We start from the raw sequence: 20,887 nt of genomic DNA, 5'->3' as shown, positions 1-20,887 counted from the left end.
AATGGCAATCCAAAACTGTTCACACATAAACCCCTAAAGTGTGATTCATGAGCAAAACATCACACATGATCACACATGTAGATAACCCACATGTGTTAAAAGTGAGACCTTCATTCTTAAGGAAATGCTGGTGAAATCTGCCCTTTTCACCCTTTTGGTCCTGGACATAGAGAATGCACATGTTTATGTCCAGGAGGCAGAGTTTCCTATTTTCCTGACGGAATAAAGGCTGCTGTTGAATTGCTGGGGCTAGAGCAAAGTTGGAGTCAAAAGTGATGACTGACAAACTACTCTGGTCTCAGTGCAGCTTAGGAGAGATTCGTGCAAAGCACAGATACAGATTCAAGAAGAAATCAGAATCTTTTCTAAAGGACTTAACCAAGAACCTGGTCTTGAAAAATGGTGTCCCTGGTAAGCCTTTGAAAAATGAAGGTAATGAGACTTGTGCTATTGCCCAGCAGGGATGCACACAACATAAAAAATATGAGATTGTTTTCATTGGTTTCAAAGAGGGAACTGCAATGTGTTTTGGATATTTGTGTTGGGCGGAGGAGGATTTGGGACAAATATAAGAAACAAATGCTACTGCTGGAAAGGGGGTACTAAACCAATATTCTGTTTTTTGCAAGCTACACAGTCATGATTAGTGAGGGGCTTGATGGTATGTTCATAAGGGGCCATTTTAAAAGAAGGTAGGACAAAATCAGCCAGTGAAGATAAATTTGGATGTGGACTTTGGCAATTCTGAAGGCAGGTTTATGTGACCATCCCTCCAAATAGAACTAGAGAAATGTGCAGGGAGAAAGCCAAACAAATTATCCATCACTGCCCCAAAGACTTCAACCATTCAGGAGCTTCAGCAGGCACCAAGGGGGTTGATCTTTGAGGGTGTGTTTTATATAATACGATACGAATATATGTAAATTCAATGAGGCCAAGTAGCAAATAAATTTTTATTTAAGTAGCAGTTATAAGAGCATCTTAGTGTAAGTAATTTAAAAGAAATGGAAGAGGAGAGAGCAATGGTGGTTCATATGTAGATCAGCGCTCAGACTATTGATTCCATTCACTGGGTGTTGCTTTGGCTCTTAATTAATTCTCTGTGGATGTAGCTGCCTTGTCCTCTGTCTTGTGTCTACTGATAAAGTCAAGTTCCAGGGACTGAATTTGGCCTTCAGATACGCATTGATGGCCTGACTCACATTGATGGCAAGAGTTCCCTCTTAAATGTGCCACTTTGTCAAATCCACACTACAGGGCTTGTTTGGGGAGAAGCTGAAGGGCTTCATCTGTCTAGAACTGTATAATAATCAGCTATTGGCTTCCTCCTCTTTTCCTGCCCTTCCCTGGATCTTGTTAATGAGGCCATTGTTAAGCTCCGCTTCCTGGATAGAGACTTTGTTTATGAGCTTTGTTTTATGCATGCCACAATTTCCTGAACAAGCTGGCCCCTGCATGCCAAAACCACAGTCATTTTGTCCTGTCTTTGAGAACACTGGAACGACACTGAAGGCTAATCCCCATTCACCTAACCCCCCACCTCCTCACTCCCCCACTCCCAGCTCAGCTAAGCAACAAGCTCATTAAGCTTAAATTCTCATTCTTATTTGACTATGATCCCTCAGTTATAAAAGTGCAAACTGATATAAAGATGGACTAAGAGGCACCTTCTGAATAAATGATTTAGTTTTCAGAAGCAAATTTAAAATAATTGTGTCCATCAGAGCACGATCCAGAGAGCATGCATACCTGCTTTAAGAGTGCCTTGAAACCTCTTTGCCTTATCTGCTCAGTACAGACTAAGTCTGTTTTCCTATAGGATCTATCTTCTTTAGCCAGGTCTTTAGGTTGATAGCTATGGATATCATAAGGCTTGTGTGTTTCCTTGTCATTAATTATGGTTTTCTCACAAGCTCTGCTGTTTTGATTCATTAGGCAACCTGAGACTTTAAGAAAAGGAAAACAGTAATTCATCCTTTATGTAAGCTTAATCGGAGAATAACTAGCAATCTTCTGTTGGTCAAGAGTGTTTTAAATGTCTAGACCTTACTGTTTAATCGAAATCCTTCAGAAAAGAGAAAAAGTGTGCTATAAAATCAGGAAAGAACATCAGGACTTGGGTTTTAATGTAGACTTTAAAACAAATGCAATCAGGATCATCACAGAGAGCATATCTGTGACTGTGTTAAAAATAGTACAATAGTGATGACCAGCACCCACTTTATGACAGATAATAATATACAGAGTTCTTTATTTTCCAAAGATACTTTATTTCAGACTAGTGATTGCTGGGCATACACGATAAAATGTTAAATGATTGAGTTATCATAGTTCTCAGTTCCAGAAGGTCAATAACTATGCTCAGAAATTACTGTTTTATTGAACTTTGACATAAGTTCGCTAATTTTTAGGTGATAAAATGATGCCAGGTATATCGATGCAGTTAAACTTAGCATCTATAGATTCCCATAGAAAAAAAAGGAGATAATTACAAGTAAATGTACCTATAAGCTATAAATATCAAGGAGTGAAAGAACTTAGATCTTACTGTCTTTATTATTTATTTTTCAAGTTACCTTCTAAAAACTTCTTTCAGTTCTTGAGGTACAAAAAAGAGTAAATCTCTTCTTTTATATTATCTCTCAACTATCTCCATGCCTTGGTATTTCTCTTGAATCTTCTTTCCACATGCACAGTGTAATTTATACACCTGTCAATGCCATGGCCTTTCTTCCCATCCCTTCTTCAATACCCTAGGCACTCCAAAACACTTGTGAAAACCTTTCTCACTCTGAGAAATGTTGAAAGGTTGGCATTGCAATGGAATGTAAAGTTTAGATAAAAGAGGGAGTATGTTTATTTTGACTTTACTATAAATTTTGCTATGGTACAAATATCTACCGTACTATAGTACTTATTGCATAGTAAATTTTTATATTTTACTATCAAAATACTCTCTTTACTATCTTATCTATATTGTAATACAGATACTATGCTCTTGACTTTACTATGCAATAAATAACACTGATGAAGGTTGTTTGGAGTGAATCATAATTTAGTTAATGCCGATTCACTGACTATTAAGTAGTTGTTAGATGAGAATACCCCATTTAAAGACATGCGTGGTATCTAGTATCTGCAAGTTCCGCCAGGGGTCAAAGCATGAATCATATATGAGACTTCCCCTGAAGTTTTGTAGGGTTTTGTATACTTGAACCTAATAACTGAAGCCAAGTTTTAAAAAACTAGTCTCCTACAATTTCTGTTCAAATTTTGCCTTCTCTAAAGATGTTTGTGGGACTGTGTCTAAAATAAGACAAATGTTCTGTCACACACCCCTCCAAAAAAAATGGCGTTTCAAAAAGAAAACAGTTCCAAAAGAACTCGATCAGTAATTGGTCTGGAAAAAAGTGAAGTCCATGGGACTTGCTGACGCCCAGCAGCAGGAACCCATGGCAGTGTGAGCTGTCTCTTTGAAACCAGACACATCCCCCTTAGTTTACAAGAAGCAAATCAGGGCCCCAAAGTAATAGGGTAGCAGGAGGAAGAAGTACTAAGAATGAGATTAAAATAGCACAGCTTTCATTGGACTCTTTCTTTCAGTGCTTAACACAATCCCTGCCCTCATAGGACCCTTGGCCCGCATCTAGATCTGCATCAGGGCAAGTAGAGTTCTCTGTAGGAGTTGGACTTTGAAGGAGTTGTTAGGACAGGTGTATTAAACTTAATAATCAAATTTATGTATGAAAAATATATTATCCCTAAGGAACCACTTTCCCATGAGACATATTTAGTCATCAGTTCAAGTATACTTGGAAGGTTTAGAAAAAGTGTTTCTCTGAATGTAGTATGCAAGAATAAAACTGTAGTATTTTGGGGGCATAACAAGTCAACTATTGATACTTAATGTAGACACTACAAAAACATAAAATTACATATTTTTAAGCTGAGTACTTAATATTACTGAGCAGCACTTGTCCTCAAAGTGAATAAACTTCTAATTTGTTTTCTGAAAATGAGTTGCAGGTGATTTGTACACAATTTTTTAAAACTATTATAGAAAGAGATATGTTTTTGCTTGTGAATATACTTCATTTTTCTTGGTTCCATATTAAAAGGTGCTACAGATAACCTAATGGTTTTTTTTAATCCCAATATGTTCTGGAATGTAGTCTATTGGGCTAGGGAATTAGAAAACACACACACACACACACACACACAAATTAATTGTACCTTTCAGCATACACCCACAAAATTACACACAATCCCTGGTTGTGACATGCTTCAACACTTTCCCAGTTTGCTATTAGAGATGCGATGTTTTTTGTGTGAAGCAAGTATTTTGCATTCACAAACTGAGGTGTCACATGGTAAAGGTGTCAGTGCTACATGTGTCCCAGAGGAAAATAAGCTCCTCTAGAATCCACATGCTTCCTCCTTTCCTTTCTAGAGTTTGAGTACAGTAGGAAACAAAACTCTCCACTACCATTTGAAATCTAGATTTTTCATCAAGCTCTTTCCTACAACTAAAAGATTATTGAAATTACCGTTCCCCATGAAAAAGGGAGGGAAAGTTGCATTTTCTACATTTCTTTAAGATTCACTGGGCATTATTATTCATTTTTGCCATTCTTCCTACTAGGAAAAAAAACTGATTTGATTGCTCTTTATTCATTTGCCAATTCACTAAACAGGTAGTTTCTGCGTTCTAACTGAGCACTCACCAGGTCGTTTTTAAGTTGTTCACGCTGGGGGTGCTTGAATACTGTAGGTAACACCATGGTTGGAAAGTTTCTAAATTCAATGTGTAGCTATGGTACGTTCTCATCATTCGGCTAAGAAGCTGTGTTATAGTAACTTGCCTAAGAAAATCAGTGATTTGTGGCCATTTTAGTTTCTATCACTTCAGGAGAATCAAATTGAATAAGATAAAACTGCTGCAAAAGAAGTTTGATAGTTTAAGCTCTCATAACCTGATTTGATGAAAGACCTAAGACAAAATTTCAACTCTGATAGCTCTAAGAAAAGCCTAAACTATTGTTCTTTAATTCCACATAACTGCTTGTAAACAAATTCCATAAAGATAAAATAATCTGCCAAAAGAATATCTACATTATAAACAATTCAAATTAATTCAGTGTCAACAGGCAACCAATGTGATGCAGAACCCATACCCAACCAAGTCAAGCAGCCTTGACGCATGCAAAGTGTATTCAGGAAACATAAAGTTGTATCTAAGACCAACGTTCATAATCTGATATGTAATAAATGTGCTGTAGTTGGGCTTATGTCTACATTAGCAGTGTATTTAAGTGTTTTTCCTGCCACATGTCTAGTAACTAGACAGGTTCCATCTTTACAGTCCAGCTCATGAGATGAATGGTTTTCAGAAGCAATTGCAGTGCTAGTGATCAGGTTAAAAGGGGAACACAAAAGAATAGCAAAGCAAGTGCATGAGGGTTCTGGGCATTTCTATCCCTTTCTGTGCTAGTGGATAGAAAAACCCAGATGTGGTTTCTAAAACTAAAGCTAAAAACACCAGAGCTAGAGAAGAAACACACACCCCTGCCAGGGCCCCAGCAATGCTGAAATCTAGAAAGAGCAGTAAGTAAGATACCTTATAGGAAGGTAAAGTCCAGGTATTCAAAGCAATCTATTGGCTTTGCCTCCATTTCCTCATATTCTGCATTCTCTGAGCCAATATTTAAGTGCTAAAAAAAAAAAAAGGTTGTTTTGCTTCCTCTGTGCGTAATGTAGCTTTCGACCGACTACTCTTTGGCTCTGTCAATACTCAATTAGTAAAGAAAATGCGTCAGATTAATGTTCTTCCCTATAAGACCTCGGGCTACAGGACCATGACTTCTATAGGCAGTAAATGCCTTTGAACTTAACAACTATAAAATCATCTTTATTTAGCTTAGGAGTAGCTGTAAATTTATCCCCAGAACAGCTGCAAGGTCAAACAATCAGGGGATTTTGTTGTTGTTTTTGTAGGATCCTATTCTCCAGGGAAGGACAGTAGGAAAATTACCACTTGGCAGGCCTCAGCACAGGCTGCTGCAGAGGGAGGAGCCATTAAAGATCTCAGAGAGATCGTAACTCTTACATAACTCGTTCTACTCTGAACAGTTTGGTAGGAGCGAGAAGAGAAACATGACACTCATGCAGAGTAGATTCCTACTCCTTATTGTCCCAGGGCTCTCTTAGCTGGGAATGTGGAGGCAGGGTGGGGAGGGGCTGCGAAGAGAGGGAAGAAGGGAGGTCTTCATATGTGGAACAGTTAGTAATGTGAAGAATATTTTAGAATCTATATTAGAAAAACACACAGAGGACTTTGGAGAGAGTGTGGAAATCAGATTTACCATAAAATTCCAAAATACCTACAATAAAATACTATAAAGCTCACTTTATTATGGAGATGTAATATATTCCCAAATGTAGAGTTGTATCTGATGTTGCTTTAATGCAGTTTTATATTAGTGATAAACATCTACTTAGTACATCACAAGTAAATAGTAGTTTTCCATAAAAATGAAAATGTATCCATTTCTTTCAGCATGGCATATAAGAAACCATTCATCTACAACTGCAACTTAGAAATGATTAGCTTCCTTTTGTGTCTAAATATAATATCAGCCAAGATGTGACCGGTTTATGATTCACGTTTAAGAAAAGGAAAATAAAATGTTTGGCAGTCACTTGGGAAGAGCTGGAGAAATAGTGAAGATCCTGGTTTATAATTATATTTTATTTTAATTTAGCTGTGAAAAGTAGCTCATTTATTTTAATTGTGCCCCACTAAATCAGTCCTATATCTCTGTTTTCAGAAAGAAATAATATACAGTTGAGATAACAGTGCCACAAACATAGCATTACACGCAATTGGCCACACCTGAATAGCAAATCACCATTTGGCTCTCAAACTCCCCAGCCCTGGCCCCAAGCCTTCTAGAGCAAGCATTACATTGATCATGAGAATATTTGATAAATAATAATTATACTAACAGAAGTTGTAAATACTGTGAGCACATAGTATATCCTCTTTAATAGCAGAAAAGTCTTTTTCATGATTAAAAGTAGTTTATTTTAAATGGACAGATTCCATGCTTTCTAAAAACCCCAAAATCAGTGTTAGGACTCATCCACAGAATGAAATACACTTTCAAAACATTGTGAAACCACTTCAAAATGCTCCTCTAATATCCCACAACTCAACAATGACGAGAATTAAAGCCTAAAAATATTCCTATAATCAAGTCTGTCTTTCCAAATGTATAATACTGAAGTGTGGGAGAAATCTATCATTTTAAATACCACTGACCATGATATGATCTTTAAATATTATCATTTTAAATATCACATCACATCACGTTGAAATAAATTTGATTTTATTTAGTTCAAATTTTTTCCCTGAGATTCTCAATGAAGAAATTGACACACAAATAATTGTTTTACAGAAATGTTAAAAATTCAGTCTGTTTTCTCTAAGTGTTAAATATTTGGGAGTTGTCTAAAATAAGAATTAAATTGGAGTCAATCAAACAAATGTGACACACAGAGCTCCTCACTTTCAGAGAAACTGTAAGCATGTGTGGCCTCTTTCATTGTTACTTCATGCACAATGTATGAAACTGTCAAGAATGATCTAGGACAGTGGTCGGCAAACCGCGGCTCGCGAGCCACATGAGGCTCTTTGACCCCTTGAGTGTGGCTCTTCCACAAAATTACCACTTGCGGGCGTGCACGTATAGTGCGATTGAAACTTCATGGCCCATGTGCAGTAGTCGGTTTTCAGCCTGGGCGAGTCTATTTTGAAGAAGTGGCGTTAGAAGAAGTGGGGGGTGTCAGTTGGTCGGGCCATGGGAAATGCGGTGCAGGCGGGCCGCGGGATACACAGCGAGGGGGAGGTACATTGTTTTGAGGTACCTTCACTGAGGTCGACCCCTTCCAACTCTCTCATCCACACTCGTCTATCTGAAACAAGTATACAAGATGAGTGTGGATGGGAGAGTTGGAGGGGTCGACCTCAGCGAACATACCTCAATCAGATTGAGGACGTTTTTAGCAAAGGCCAGCTTAGGAGCACCCTAATTAAGTTAATAACAATGTACCTACCCATATAGTTTAAGTTTAAAAAATTTGGCTCTCAAAAGAAATTTCAATCGTTGTACTGTAGATATTTGGCTCTGTTGACTAATGAGTTTGCCAACCACTGATCTAGGAGGCAGGTCTCTGCTGTCCTAAAACCTTAGCTGTTTTATATTTTGGGCTGGAAGATACACAACTTCTCAACATCTTTTCTGAAACGGTAAAGAGTCAACATCCTATTAATAACTAGGAGACCACATCATTGGGTCCCCAGCCCCTAGTCCCTCTTTTCAAGCATTTGCAACTAGGACCACAAAAAACAAACTCATAAAAGCATTATCAGCAACTACAGCTGTTCTGTGTTGCTGGTGCCTTTAAAATAAAAATTAAATGTTAAAAAAAAATGAGAAATAGAAAACTTAAATGAAAGCATCTAGGGCCAAGTCAGTACCCTAACCTTGAGGCTACTTGTAGGTAAATGGAAGTAAGTAGAATCCAAGAAAAGTTGACCTCAGATCATCTCCCAGAGTAAAAAGTAGAGGGAATAGGTGGAAAAAAATAAGTTGCTTTCTATTATACATTGCAATAACAATATCATATAAAGCAAAGAATCAGTTAATATATAATTTAATGTTTCTTTAATATGTTCACTTTTATGAGATAATATTTAAACTCGGCTTACCATGGAATGCTAAAAAATACTGAGCAGTATATTTCTTAAGTGAAGAAATAATATTAACAGTATAGCATTATAGCTTTCAAACCACTTCCATACATATTTGTTCCCAACTCCTTTTAACCCTCTTGTAATGCCATTCTGCTATAGAGGAAGGCATTATCAACTAGAGATGTTAAGTGACTTGCCCACAGACCCACAGCTGAGATTAGAATTGAGATCTTCTGACTCTCTCCAGTGCTCTTATGGGAAAAGAAAAAAAAATGTTTTTAATATAAATACAGTTTAAAAACTTACTAAACAGTTTTGTCATTCTTCCGTGCTTTAATTTCAGCAACACTGATAATATCCAAGCATGTTGAAAATAACCCATATACAACTCAAGAAACTGTAATGTTTAATTTATATTAAAAACTAAATTAAAAACCTGGAAAGTTGAATAAATTACGCAGAGGTAGATTTTAGGTCAGTAGAAAGAAAGATTTTACAATTAAAACTGGTCCAGCCCTAGCTGGTTTGGCTCAGTGGATAGAGTGTCGGCTTCTGGACTGAAGGGTCCCAGGTTCCATTCCAGACAAGGGCACATGCCTGGGTTGCAGGCTAGATCCCCAGTAGGGGGCATGCCGGAGGCAGCCAATCAATGATTCTCTCTTATCATTGATGTTTCTGTCTCTCTCTCTCCCTCTTCCTTCCTCTCTGAAATCAATAAAGAAATATATTTTAAAAGTTAAAAAAAAAAAACTGGTCCAACAAATGGAGAAAGTTGGTTATGATCCCCAACAATTAGAGTTGTTCATGTAGCAGTAGAAGGGCTTTGACCATCTCTGAGACACCACACGGAGACAGTGCCATCTACATGCCCTTCCCACTTTGAGAGTCTGAGATTCTGAGTCAGGCCCTGAACTATCTTTAGGGGGGGAAAAATTCTCTTATACCCCTTTGAAGTTGCAGACAATAAGACTGGGTAAATTCACTCCCAGAACTGCAACAGAAGCTCATCTGGTTTGGGAATTAAATAAGGCACTTCTTCAGTGAATACCTGCTTTTGTCACAGTTTGTCTACTTTGTGAAACAGGAAGGTATTTAAGGAAAGCACTTCCCTGTAAAAACCACAGAACTAGAGACAGACACAAGTCTTGGATGCCTATACATAGAGACACCTAAAATTATATACCAACATCAAACTTTTGGCAAGGTACCAATCTGACAAAATGCATGGAAAAAGGAGAATAACACAGCAAAAGCACATGCATGGAGAAGGGCTTGGTTTGATTTATTTAGAATAAAACGTATTTCCATGTTTATATATGATAAAAAGTGATCCATATAATGTGGTATCCTATGGTGTTTCAATGTCACACTTGAGAGGGTGGTTTTAAAGAGCACCATAATTTCACCAACAACTTCAGTACCATTTAATTTCTGTTCCATTTTTCCGCATCACAAATAACAATCGTGTTATGCCCTGAAGCATGAAGACAGGCAGTGTGCACAGTTAATCTTACTCAGATTCTCAGGTCATTTCAGAAGATAAAGATATTTCCTTCAAAATTCTGTCATATAAGTGGTTCCCATCAATGAAGTAGGTGTTTCATAAAACACAATTTACTCTTTTTTTTTTTCATTAATAGCACAGCTTTACAATTTCTGAATGTATTTGTTTCAGGGAAAAAAAAAAAGAAAATGCTCTATTTCTGTACATATTCTTTGGAATTTATAGTTCACTTAATAAAAGGCTAGTTTACCAAAAAAGCCATTGTTAGACTATCCATTCAAGATAGTGGATGAAATCAAAGTTCCCACCCAAGGAAGAACATGAGGGAAACCATATATGTTTGTAGTTGGAGGAGTTTTATTATGTAACTTCAAGCTGAATAAAGTTCTAGGATGAATATAACACTAAACAGATGGTAATAGTAATAGCAGTATAACATAGAATCTGCCATAGTGTTTTTTCCCTGCACATTTTCATAATGGCCATTAAAGTAATGATTACAACATCATTCATTTTGACATCTCTGGAACATATTGTGACAACCCAAGGTTCCAAAGTACATCCATTTTCTCACCTGATGTCATTTTACTTGATAAAGAATTTTAATAAGTTACCCAAAGTTAAATAACAATAGCACATGATCTTGTATGGGTTCGGGCTCATTCTTGGTCTCCACTTTCCTTCATGTCTCACGGAATTCAATCAATTGTCTGGTATGTTATATTTTTATGGGAGCCAGTTGCTAATCTCTGAAATTATGCCAAAGGGTAACTAGGAACTGACTCAAAGCTCAATTAGACAGTAGTTTCAAAAGACACAAAGTATTTCAAAGTATTTCAGAGTCCATGTAAGGCAAAAGGGAATAAAATTTAATAACTACTACATACCAAGCTTAAGTATATGAATATATATCCCCCACAATGTGACATTGGTGCTACTAGCTTCAGCTGGACGGGCGATGCTCAGGGCATTGAGCTCATAAGTGACAGGGCTGGAACAGAAGCCCACTTTTGTTTTAATTCCCAAATGCATGCTCCTTTCACTGCGTTGCCTTGTTTCTCTCCAAAGACACTAGGAGTCTCGGTTAGATAGACTCATTAATAAAAAAAATAAAAATAAAAATCTCACCTTTATACTACCTGGGATTCCCTAGTTTAAAAAGTAAAACAAGCACATGGCATCTCCCAGACTTACTAATCACCCTTTAGATCTCTTTTTCATTTTTACACTACTTCTTGTTCCTATCAGATGTAGTACTGCTCCAAACATGTTGTTGCCTGTAGCGCTATCATTTTACTCTCAGAAGACACAAGGAACATCAGGGAGATGGACTGAAATCATACAGCATGCTTCCTCCCTAAGGCACTCCCAGGACACCCCCAGGGTTCACTCCAACTGATAAAACGTCCCCAAACTATGCCCTTCCATGATGTCCCCTGCTCTTAGTCAGTCTTCCATTTATTGAAGCTTTGACAAATAGACTGATTGAAAAGCAGACAATTTGTTCCCCTCACACAGCTAATGTTCATTCCCCTTTGGCTTAATCCTTAAAAATGGATTTTAAGTTCAATTCCATGAATGTCCCAGTATATCAGGCAGTTGGTAGTGTCTTGTGAGACCTGAGGAAGGGGTTGGCCAGAACTGAACTTGACTTTAATACAAGACCATGTTCTATTATTGTTTAACTTTGGGTATTTCTCCCCTAGGAGGAGGACAGAGGAGAACTAACCAGCTCCAGGACCAAGGTAAGAGGGGAGTTTTCTTTCAAAAGAATGGGTTCCATCCCTTTGAAGGAAACCCCTCCCCCACTTGTTTTTTTAATTCCTTCTTCTTTATACCTTTATATTTTGTAACCCACCAGCATTAGGAAACCAGCTTGCTACCTGTGCATATAGCTACTTGAACATCCACTTAAAAATGTTATAGCAGGAAAAAATAAAACCTTCTCACAAGTTATATCAGTTATATGCTAATGCATTTATATTTTCCATCATCATTAGATACCAGTAACAGTCTTCCTTCAAAGATTAGATTACTGCATAAGCCTTAGGAAATTGTCATCAGCTGTTCACTTCCCTATATGTAGAATATGGATAGTAACTGACAAATCATAATAGGGTAATGGGGTTTCAAAATATTAAAATGAAAATCCTAAGTATTTCTATTAAAAAGATATCATTGCAAAGAAATTGTTATTGAAAGAATCAGCTGACATAATTTGAATAATATAAAATTTTATTATTTTTGGAATAATACAGTCAGAGCTATATAAATATATAATTTTAAATGTAATTAGGCTAGACCTTTGGCGTGAAGTTGTATAAATTTAACGAGATTTTAAGGTACCGTATGAAAACTGGGATTAGAAAAAGATAAGAGCCCAGCCAGCATGGTTCAGTGGTTGAGTGTCAACCTATGAACTAGGAGGTCACGGTTAGATTCCCAGTCAGGGCACATACCCAAGTTGTGGGCTCGATCCCCAGTAGGGGACGTGCAGGAGGCAGCTGATCAATGATTCTCTCATCATTGATGTTTCTATTTCTCTCTCCCTCTCCCTTCCACTCTGAAATCAATAAAAGTATTTTTTTGAAGAAAAAGAAAAAGGAAGTAATATTGTCTTGAGCAGTATTTCTTCATGCTTATAGATCATCCTCCCAGACCTCTGTTATTGCGTTTAATGGGTTCCATTGTATCTCTCATGTTTTATGTTGTTTGTGGAAATCATCAGTATTCCCTGCCTTTGGTACTCTATTTCAAATTGCCCTTCTATAAGGGAGAAAACCAAGGTGATAAACAAGTTAGGTAAATTAAAAAGCATCCGGAATTTGAAATATCGGAAGAAAGGTGGACCAGGTGGATTATGAAGGGACCAGCTTTCAGATTTTACTCAGATGCAGTTCTTTGTTGTCATTGTCCTCCAATGTGGCTAGACCTTGTGTGACTTTAGAAAATTTTAGAAAAACTTTGGATCAGATAACCGAGACAATTAGGGCTCAAGAAGAAGAAAATTTTAAGAAGAAGAAATATGCAAGAAAGAGGGAGAATTCAGGCAATTTATTGCCAATAAATAGTAATCATCTTTCAGAAACACAGTTCTGTGGTTTTGTTACAAACCTGCTTGCATCTTGGCAGCACCTTAAAGTTGGGTTGTTGAGGTTTTTAATGAAAGAAAATCATCTCAGAAGGATATTTTTTTATTAAAGACGACTGTCTTCTGAACACAAATCATAGTAGTCACATGATTAGGCACATACATGAGAGGACATATGAAAGAAGAAATATGAACACACATATGAAATAGAAACTTGATTTTAATGACAACGCACACTATTAGATAATTATATTGCAATAGTCAACGAAACCAGAAACCTAAGCACTGAATATCCTGCAGATAACACATTTTGTTGTCAGATGTCTAATATAAACTAATTTTGACTTTCTCACTCACTGATTCCTTTAGTGCAAGGTATGGTATATATTCGAGACACATTATTCATTCCTGATTTTTTCATCCCTGAATTTTAAGATGCCAGATGTATGGATTGCCTAAGCAATCAAACAACAAAAAAATTGTCACACCCTATCTGGTTTGGTTCAGTGGATAGAGCATTGGCCTGCAGACTGAGGGGTCCCAGGTTTGATTCTGGTCAAGGGCACATACCCAGGTTGCGGGCTCAATCCCCAGTAGGGGGCATACAGGAGACAGCCAATCAATGATTCTCTCTCATCATTGATGTTTCTATCTCTCCCTCTCCCTTTCTCTCTGAAATCAATAAATATATATTTTAAAAAGTGTCACAATATTTATGTGTTAGATTTTTATATTCACACAAACATTAGTTTTGGCAGGTAGATTTGTTGAGTACTTTGAATTCTTATAAAATACTTCACGGTATCTCATCCATGGAAAGAATTGGTAGTTTCATAGTGTCTTTGTCCTTGTAAAAAGAACACTGTAGATTTTTGTTTTGCTGTTCAGTAAAGGGAAAAGTATTGATCTCATATCAATTGCATGCAATTTGTTAGGTATATTAACAATGGTTAATGATACCATCCTAATTGAAGTACCCAACTTCTGATAAGAAACAAATAACTGAAAGACTATATAATATGTCTAGCATTAACACTAACAGAAGGAAATGTAGGTGAGGCTATTTTAAGAATTTAAACTTTGGGTCATTTTTTTCTATTTAAATTGTTTAACAAAAATAAATGAGAGTTAGAATATATTTCTGTTTTGAAATATGATTATGAGCCCTGATGCTCTCAAAGATAAGCAGCTTTGAGTTTCACTTAGAATGACATCATCTTAAAATTTTTAAAGATACACGGATTTAGAATTCTTAGGCTTCAGCCATTGTCAGAGAATAACAGAAAAGCACCAGGCTCTCTTGTTATGAGCTCCCTTAGAATGGCAGGTTCAGACAGTTTCTTTTTAAGGCCGCTTTAGCCAGCAATCCCTATTTCTATAAGACCTATTTTTATCACTCAATGTTCTTGTTTTATTTGTGCTATTTTCCCACCTAACCAAAATAGAAGCCAGAAGTTAAGATAGATGAAACAAATCAATAAAGATACTTCACGTTTTATATTTTCTGTTATATTAAAGTACTAGTCTACTGCTAAGGAACCTGAAATCTTAAATAAGAAAGAAAAATTTTAAGTTTAATTTTTTCTCTCAAGAACTTGATGGGAAATTTTAAGTATTTGCATTAAAGATTAATTCAACATACTTAGTGAATTAAATACATATTTAAACACACAGTAAAATATACCTTAACAAAGTTAAACCATAGTTGGCATTTGATATCTGTTGATGATAAATGTAATTTTTAATTTCTAAAACGTGCTGAATTACACTAAATAGTAAATTTAGTAACAGAAGTGTTTTCTAAATGTGATATGTTTCATTTGCTGCACATAAGTAGATTAGAACTGAGTTATAAAAATATTATCTGGGAATTTTCATCTTAGAGTTAGTTTGGAAGTATCAGATTTTCCTTGATAGTCACAACAAACTTGTATTTGATTTTACCATTTAGTATTCTTTCCTTATCCACCTATACAAACTGAACTGATGGTCCCTTTCTTTTAGCTATCTATAATCTCACTAAAATGCCTCTTTAGAAATTTTGTATATGATGGACCAAATTGTTCCCATTATTCATAATGTCGCTACTGCCAGTAATTTTTATGTCCCTCTTGCTAGTATGTAATAGACAGTGTTGAAGCCTCTTGCTTTGATTTTATTTTATTTTGTTTTGTTTTAAAACACTCTTTATACAATCTCTTCTCAAAATACATTAGGTTCTGTGGTCAAAGGGTTTCCTTTTATTATCCAACACACTATTCTTTCACTTTAATAGGTTACTTGAAAAGTTGCACCATAAGTTAACTCACTGAGGTACCAACTCTACATGTAGTCATTGCATGCCTACTATATTCTTGTCCTGTATTAGGACTGAGAATGTAAAGTACCAGAAGACACAGTCATTGTCCTCCAAGAAGGAGAAAATAAATGCAGAGACAACACTGTAAAATAATGACTCAGAGCAAATGTGAGTGCTGCAGATAAAAGAGCATTTAAAGAAACAGGAGATAAAAAGAATCTAGAGTGTCTGAGGAAAAAACTCATAAAAAAGATTCCGATGTACTAGTTAATAAATATTTGTTGAATGAATAAGTCAATGAGCGATTACTAGAAAATGAAAAGAACTTTAGAAACATTAAGGGGTAAAATAAATTCCTGATGAAGATTCTATCATAAGACTGGAGTTATTTCTGAATAAATATCTTTAAGATTAAAAGGAAACTAGTAGTCTAGCTGGAGACAGAGAAGAGCTATTAGGGCAGCGGTTCTCAACCTGTGGCTCGCGACCCCTTCGGTGGTCGAACTACCCTTTCACAGGGGTAAATGTAAATATCAGATATTTACATGACGATTCATAACAGTAGCAACAAAACAGTTATGAAGTAGCAACAAAAATAATTTTATGGTTGGGTCACAACATGAGGAACTGTATTTAAAGGGCCAGGAGGTGCTCTAACCGGTTTGGCTCAGTGGATAGAGCGTCGGCCTGCGGAAAGGTCCCAGGTTCGATTCCAGTCAAGGGCATGTACCTTGGTTGTGGGCACATCCCCAGTAGGGGGTGTGCAGGAGGCAGCTGATTGATGTTTCTCTCTCATCGATGTTTCTAACTCTCTATCCCTCTCCCTTCCTCTCTGTAAAAAATCAATAAAATATATTTTAAAAATAAATAAATAAATAAATAATAAAAATAAAGGGCCAGGAGGTTGAGAACCACTGTATTAGGGGAATTAGAGTGCTTAAAAGCCTGGTATCTGTGTTACATAGACCTGGGTTCTAATCCCACCTTTGCCATTTACTAGCCAAGTGGATTCAATGAAGATTCAATGAGAATATGAAGAACTTGACATAATGTCTGGCTCAATAAAATATATTGAAATTATAGTATTTTAAAGGTATGTGTAAGCTGAATTGTTAGGAAGCCTTGCATGTCATAAAAATTAGAATAGATTAGTATCTTGGAGGCAATCGTGAATCACTGAAGGTTTTTGACAAAGCGTTATAAAACAAGGTGAGAGGCAAGGTCATTCTGACACTGGTTAGCTGAGAATGGATTGAGAAAGCCAATGGCTCTTGTTTCAGATGATAAAGACTTTGACTAAGGTGATGCCTGTGAAATAGTAATGAAAATATATAAATTTGGAAGACACTTTTCAGAAAAAAAAAAACACCTGTTCTTAATGGATAATTGGCTACAACAAAGGAGGGAAAATGAAAATTCAACGATGAGATTGAGTTTTTGTGATTGGCTTTGTTATTTTATTATTTGTTTTTACATTTCTGTATTCTTCTGTGAAAATGTTTCTACTCCATTATACTGAAGTTTCCTTATAACGCTATTCTTGGGGATCCATGATTACATATCCTAAAAGATTAGAATTTAAATCATTAAGAACCTTGTATGTATCAGAATAAACCTATTATGTTTTAATCTTGGGAGAAAATGAATGTTCCCATCTAATCAATTCATCATATAGATTGTTTGTCTTGCTTTTTAAAGAACTTTATCCACTGTACTTCCTTCTTGAATATTTAAAAATTATGAGATCAGTTGACAAGATGACCTGCCTTTCAAGTTTTATCCCAGCTTACAGAGTATTTAGCCAGAAAGGACAGAAGTTGCCAATTTACAAGTGGGGGGGAATACATGAGCCCAATCTTAACAGACTTCACAGGAAAAAGAAGAGTTCTCTTAGAGAGCCATAGGAGGGGTGAATTAATAGTTTGACTGCACAGGAAATGGTACTGACAGGAAGCAGAGGTATCCTAGCACTGTAGGCAAGAGCACTGGAGCGGAAGGCAGAAGACCGGGTCTCAGCTGGGCTTTGGTGAGCAAGTCACCTAACTTTCATTAGACCAGGGACCACATCGGTAAGAGAAGAAAGCTGAACACAACCTCTAAGGCACGTTTTGACCCCAAAATTCTAGGGTCCTAGTTCTTTAAAACAATTACTGAAAGTTTCTAAGAATCAGCAAAGGATGGAAAGCAGGAACATGACCTATGGCCCGTAAAATGGTGTCGAATTCTGGAAATCATATAAAGAGAATAAGGAGCATGGTCTAGGTCAGTGGTCGGCAAACTTCGGCCCCTTGAGTGTGGCTCTTCCACAAAATACCACGTGCGGGCGCGCACGTACAGTGCGATTGAAACTTTGTGGCCACACTCAAGGGGCTAAAGAGCCGCATGCGGCTCACGAGCCACAGTTTGCCGACCACTGGTCTAGGTCCTAGAGCAGTGATGGCGAACCTTTTGAGCTCGGCGTGTCAGCATTTTGAAAAGCCCTAACTTAACTCTGGTGCCGTGTCACATATAGAAATTTTTTGATATTTGCAACCATAGTAAAACAAAGATTTATATTTTTGATATTTATTTTATATAATTAAATGCTATTTAACAAAGAAAAATCAACCAAAAAATGAGTTCGCGTGTCACCTCTGACAAGCATGTCATAGGTTTGCCATCACTGTTAGAGGATGGAGGAATCCAGGCCGGGGGCAGGGGGGAGGGGGGGACGGGGGCGCGGGGGGCAGTCCACACAGCAGCTGGCTGTCCAGGTGAGGCATCTTGTGAAAGGTCTATTACTGCTCACAGTCACGGAGTGCAACAGCCACCAGTTCTTGTATTTTTAAAATTTTACTTTAGAATAATAATCACAATTTTTAAAGTGAATGCGCTTTACAATCCAGGTAGCTGTGGTCTTATCTTCAAACAAAGCCCTCTTTTGTATAATTCGATCACAGATAATGACAATCACAACAAACTGGTTTGCGGGTTGAGATTTTATCCATATTATCTCAAACATCACCCCAAGGCCACCACAAATAAAACAAAATTTACATGATTTAATATAAATGATTTCTGTTTTCTCAATATTATGTAAACACAACTAAAAGTATTTTTGACAGTTTTATTTTTAATTGTTATTGTATTGATTTAACACAGTACTTTAAAAAGCCTCACCCATGATGTGCTGGCAGAATGATCACAAATTGAGGCTAGTACCTGTGAAGTTCCTTTCTGGCAAATTAGAATAACTCTTCTCTATTATGATTGTGGGACTATCATGGGTCAGAGAAATTTTTTTCCACCATACTGTTGTCTGTGTCTCTGAGGTTGTTATTTATTTATTTATTTATTTATTTATTTATTTATTTTTGCTTAATCCCTTTTGCTTAATCACCTTTTTCACCCAGCCCCACAAACCTTCTCCCCTCTGATAGCTGTCAGTATCTTCTCTATGAATCTGTTTCAATTTTGTTTAGTTTATTTTGTTCATTAGATTCCACATATGAGTGAAATCATATGTTACTTGTCTTCCTCTGACTGGCTTAATTAACATACCATAATACTCTCCAGTTTCATCTATGCTGTTGCAAAGGGTAAGATTTCCTTCTTTTTTTTTTTTCTAAGTAGTATTCCACTGTGTAAAGTGACCACAGGGTTTTGTTGTTTTTTTGGCGGGGGGGCGGTGGGGGGGTTGTTTTGTATTTTTTATCCACTCATCCATTGATAGACACTTGGTTGCTTCCAATGTAAACAATGTAAACAATGCTGAAATGAACATAGGGTTGCATATATACATTCTTTCAAATTAGTGTTTCGGGTGTCTTTGAATATATTCACAGAAGTGGAATCACTGGGTCATAAGGCAGTTCATTTTTAATTTTTTGAGGTAACTCCATACTGCTTTCCACAGTGGCTGCACCAGTCTGCATTCCCACCAGCAGTGCACAAGGCTTCCCTTTTCTCCACATCCTCATCTATACTTGTTGATTTACTGATAGCCATTCTGATAAGTGTGAGGTGATATCTCATGGTGGTTTTAATTTACATCACTCTGATGATTAGTGAACATCTTTTCATATGTCTATTGGCCATCTTTATGTCCTCTTTGGAGAAGTGTCTATTTAGGACCTTTGCCCAATTTTTAATTGGATTGTTTGGTGGTGGGGGCGGGGGACTTTGTTTTGTTTTTGGTGTTGAGTTGTATAAGTTTTTTATAAATTTTGGATATTAATCCTTAACCAGATACAACATTGGTGAATATGTTCTTCCACTTAGAGTATTATTTTTTCATTTTGTTAATGGTTTCTTTTGCTGTGCAAAAACATTTTAGATTTAGGTAGTCCTATTCGTTTGTTTGTTTGTTTGTTTCTATTGTTTCCTTGGCCTGAGGAGACATATATGAAAAAATATTGCTACCAGAAATGTCTGAGATTTTACTGCCTATGTTTTCATCTATATTTTTAAGGTTTTGAGTCTTACATTTAAGTCTTTGATTTATTTTAAGTTTATTCTTGTATACACTATAAGAAGGTGGCCTAGTTTCATTTTTTGCATGTATCTCTTCAATTTTCCCAACACCATTTATTGAATAGACTATCTTTACCCCCTTATTAATTGACTATAAAGGTGTGAGTTTATTTCTCTGCCCTCTATTCTATTCCATTGATCTATACGTCTGTTTTTATGCCAGTATCATGCAATTTTGATTACTATGGCCTCATAGTATAGTTGGATATTAGATAGAATGATTCTTCCTTCTCAAGATTCAGAGTCTGCTGTGGCCCCATATATATTTTTGGAATATTTGTTCTAGTTCTGTGAAATACGCCTTTGGTATCTTGATAGGAATTGTGTTCAATCTGTAGATTGCTCTGGGTAGTATGGACATTTAAATGATGTTAATTCTTCCTTTACATGAACAAAGTACATGCTTCCACTTATTTTTACCCTCCTCGGTTTCTTTCTTTAGTGTCTTATAATTTTCTGAGTATAGGTCCTTTACATCCTCAGTTAAGTTTATTCCTGGGTTTTTGAGGGGGTTTTTTGAAGTACTTGTAAGTGGGATTGTTTTTCTTAGTTTCCCTTTCTGATAGTTCATTATTGGTGTATAAAAATGCAACAAATTTCTGGATATTTATTTTGTATCCTGTACATTATTGAATTCATTTATCAGTTCTAGTAGTTTTTTTGGTGGAATTTTTAAGGTTCTCTATGTATGCTATCATGTCATCTGCAAATAATGACAGTTTTACT

The 20,887-nt window shown here is 36.5% G+C and overlaps 1 protein-coding gene across 1 annotated transcript in view; it reads left to right on the top strand.

Annotated features, from left to right (window-relative positions):
- Window positions 1-20,887, top strand: part of GRIA4 (glutamate ionotropic receptor AMPA type subunit 4) — a 407,857-nt gene that overhangs the window by 362,262 nt on the left and 24,708 nt on the right. The gene's annotated exons all lie outside the window — the stretch shown is intronic.

Source organism: Myotis nattereri, assembly GCF_964212035.1.
Source record: "Myotis nattereri genome assembly, chromosome: 9".
In the NCBI taxonomy this organism is placed as follows: Eukaryota; Metazoa; Chordata; class Mammalia; order Chiroptera; family Vespertilionidae; genus Myotis; species Myotis nattereri.
The sequence above is the reverse complement of the archived record's forward strand: the minus strand, read 5'-3'. Positions and strand labels throughout refer to the sequence as shown.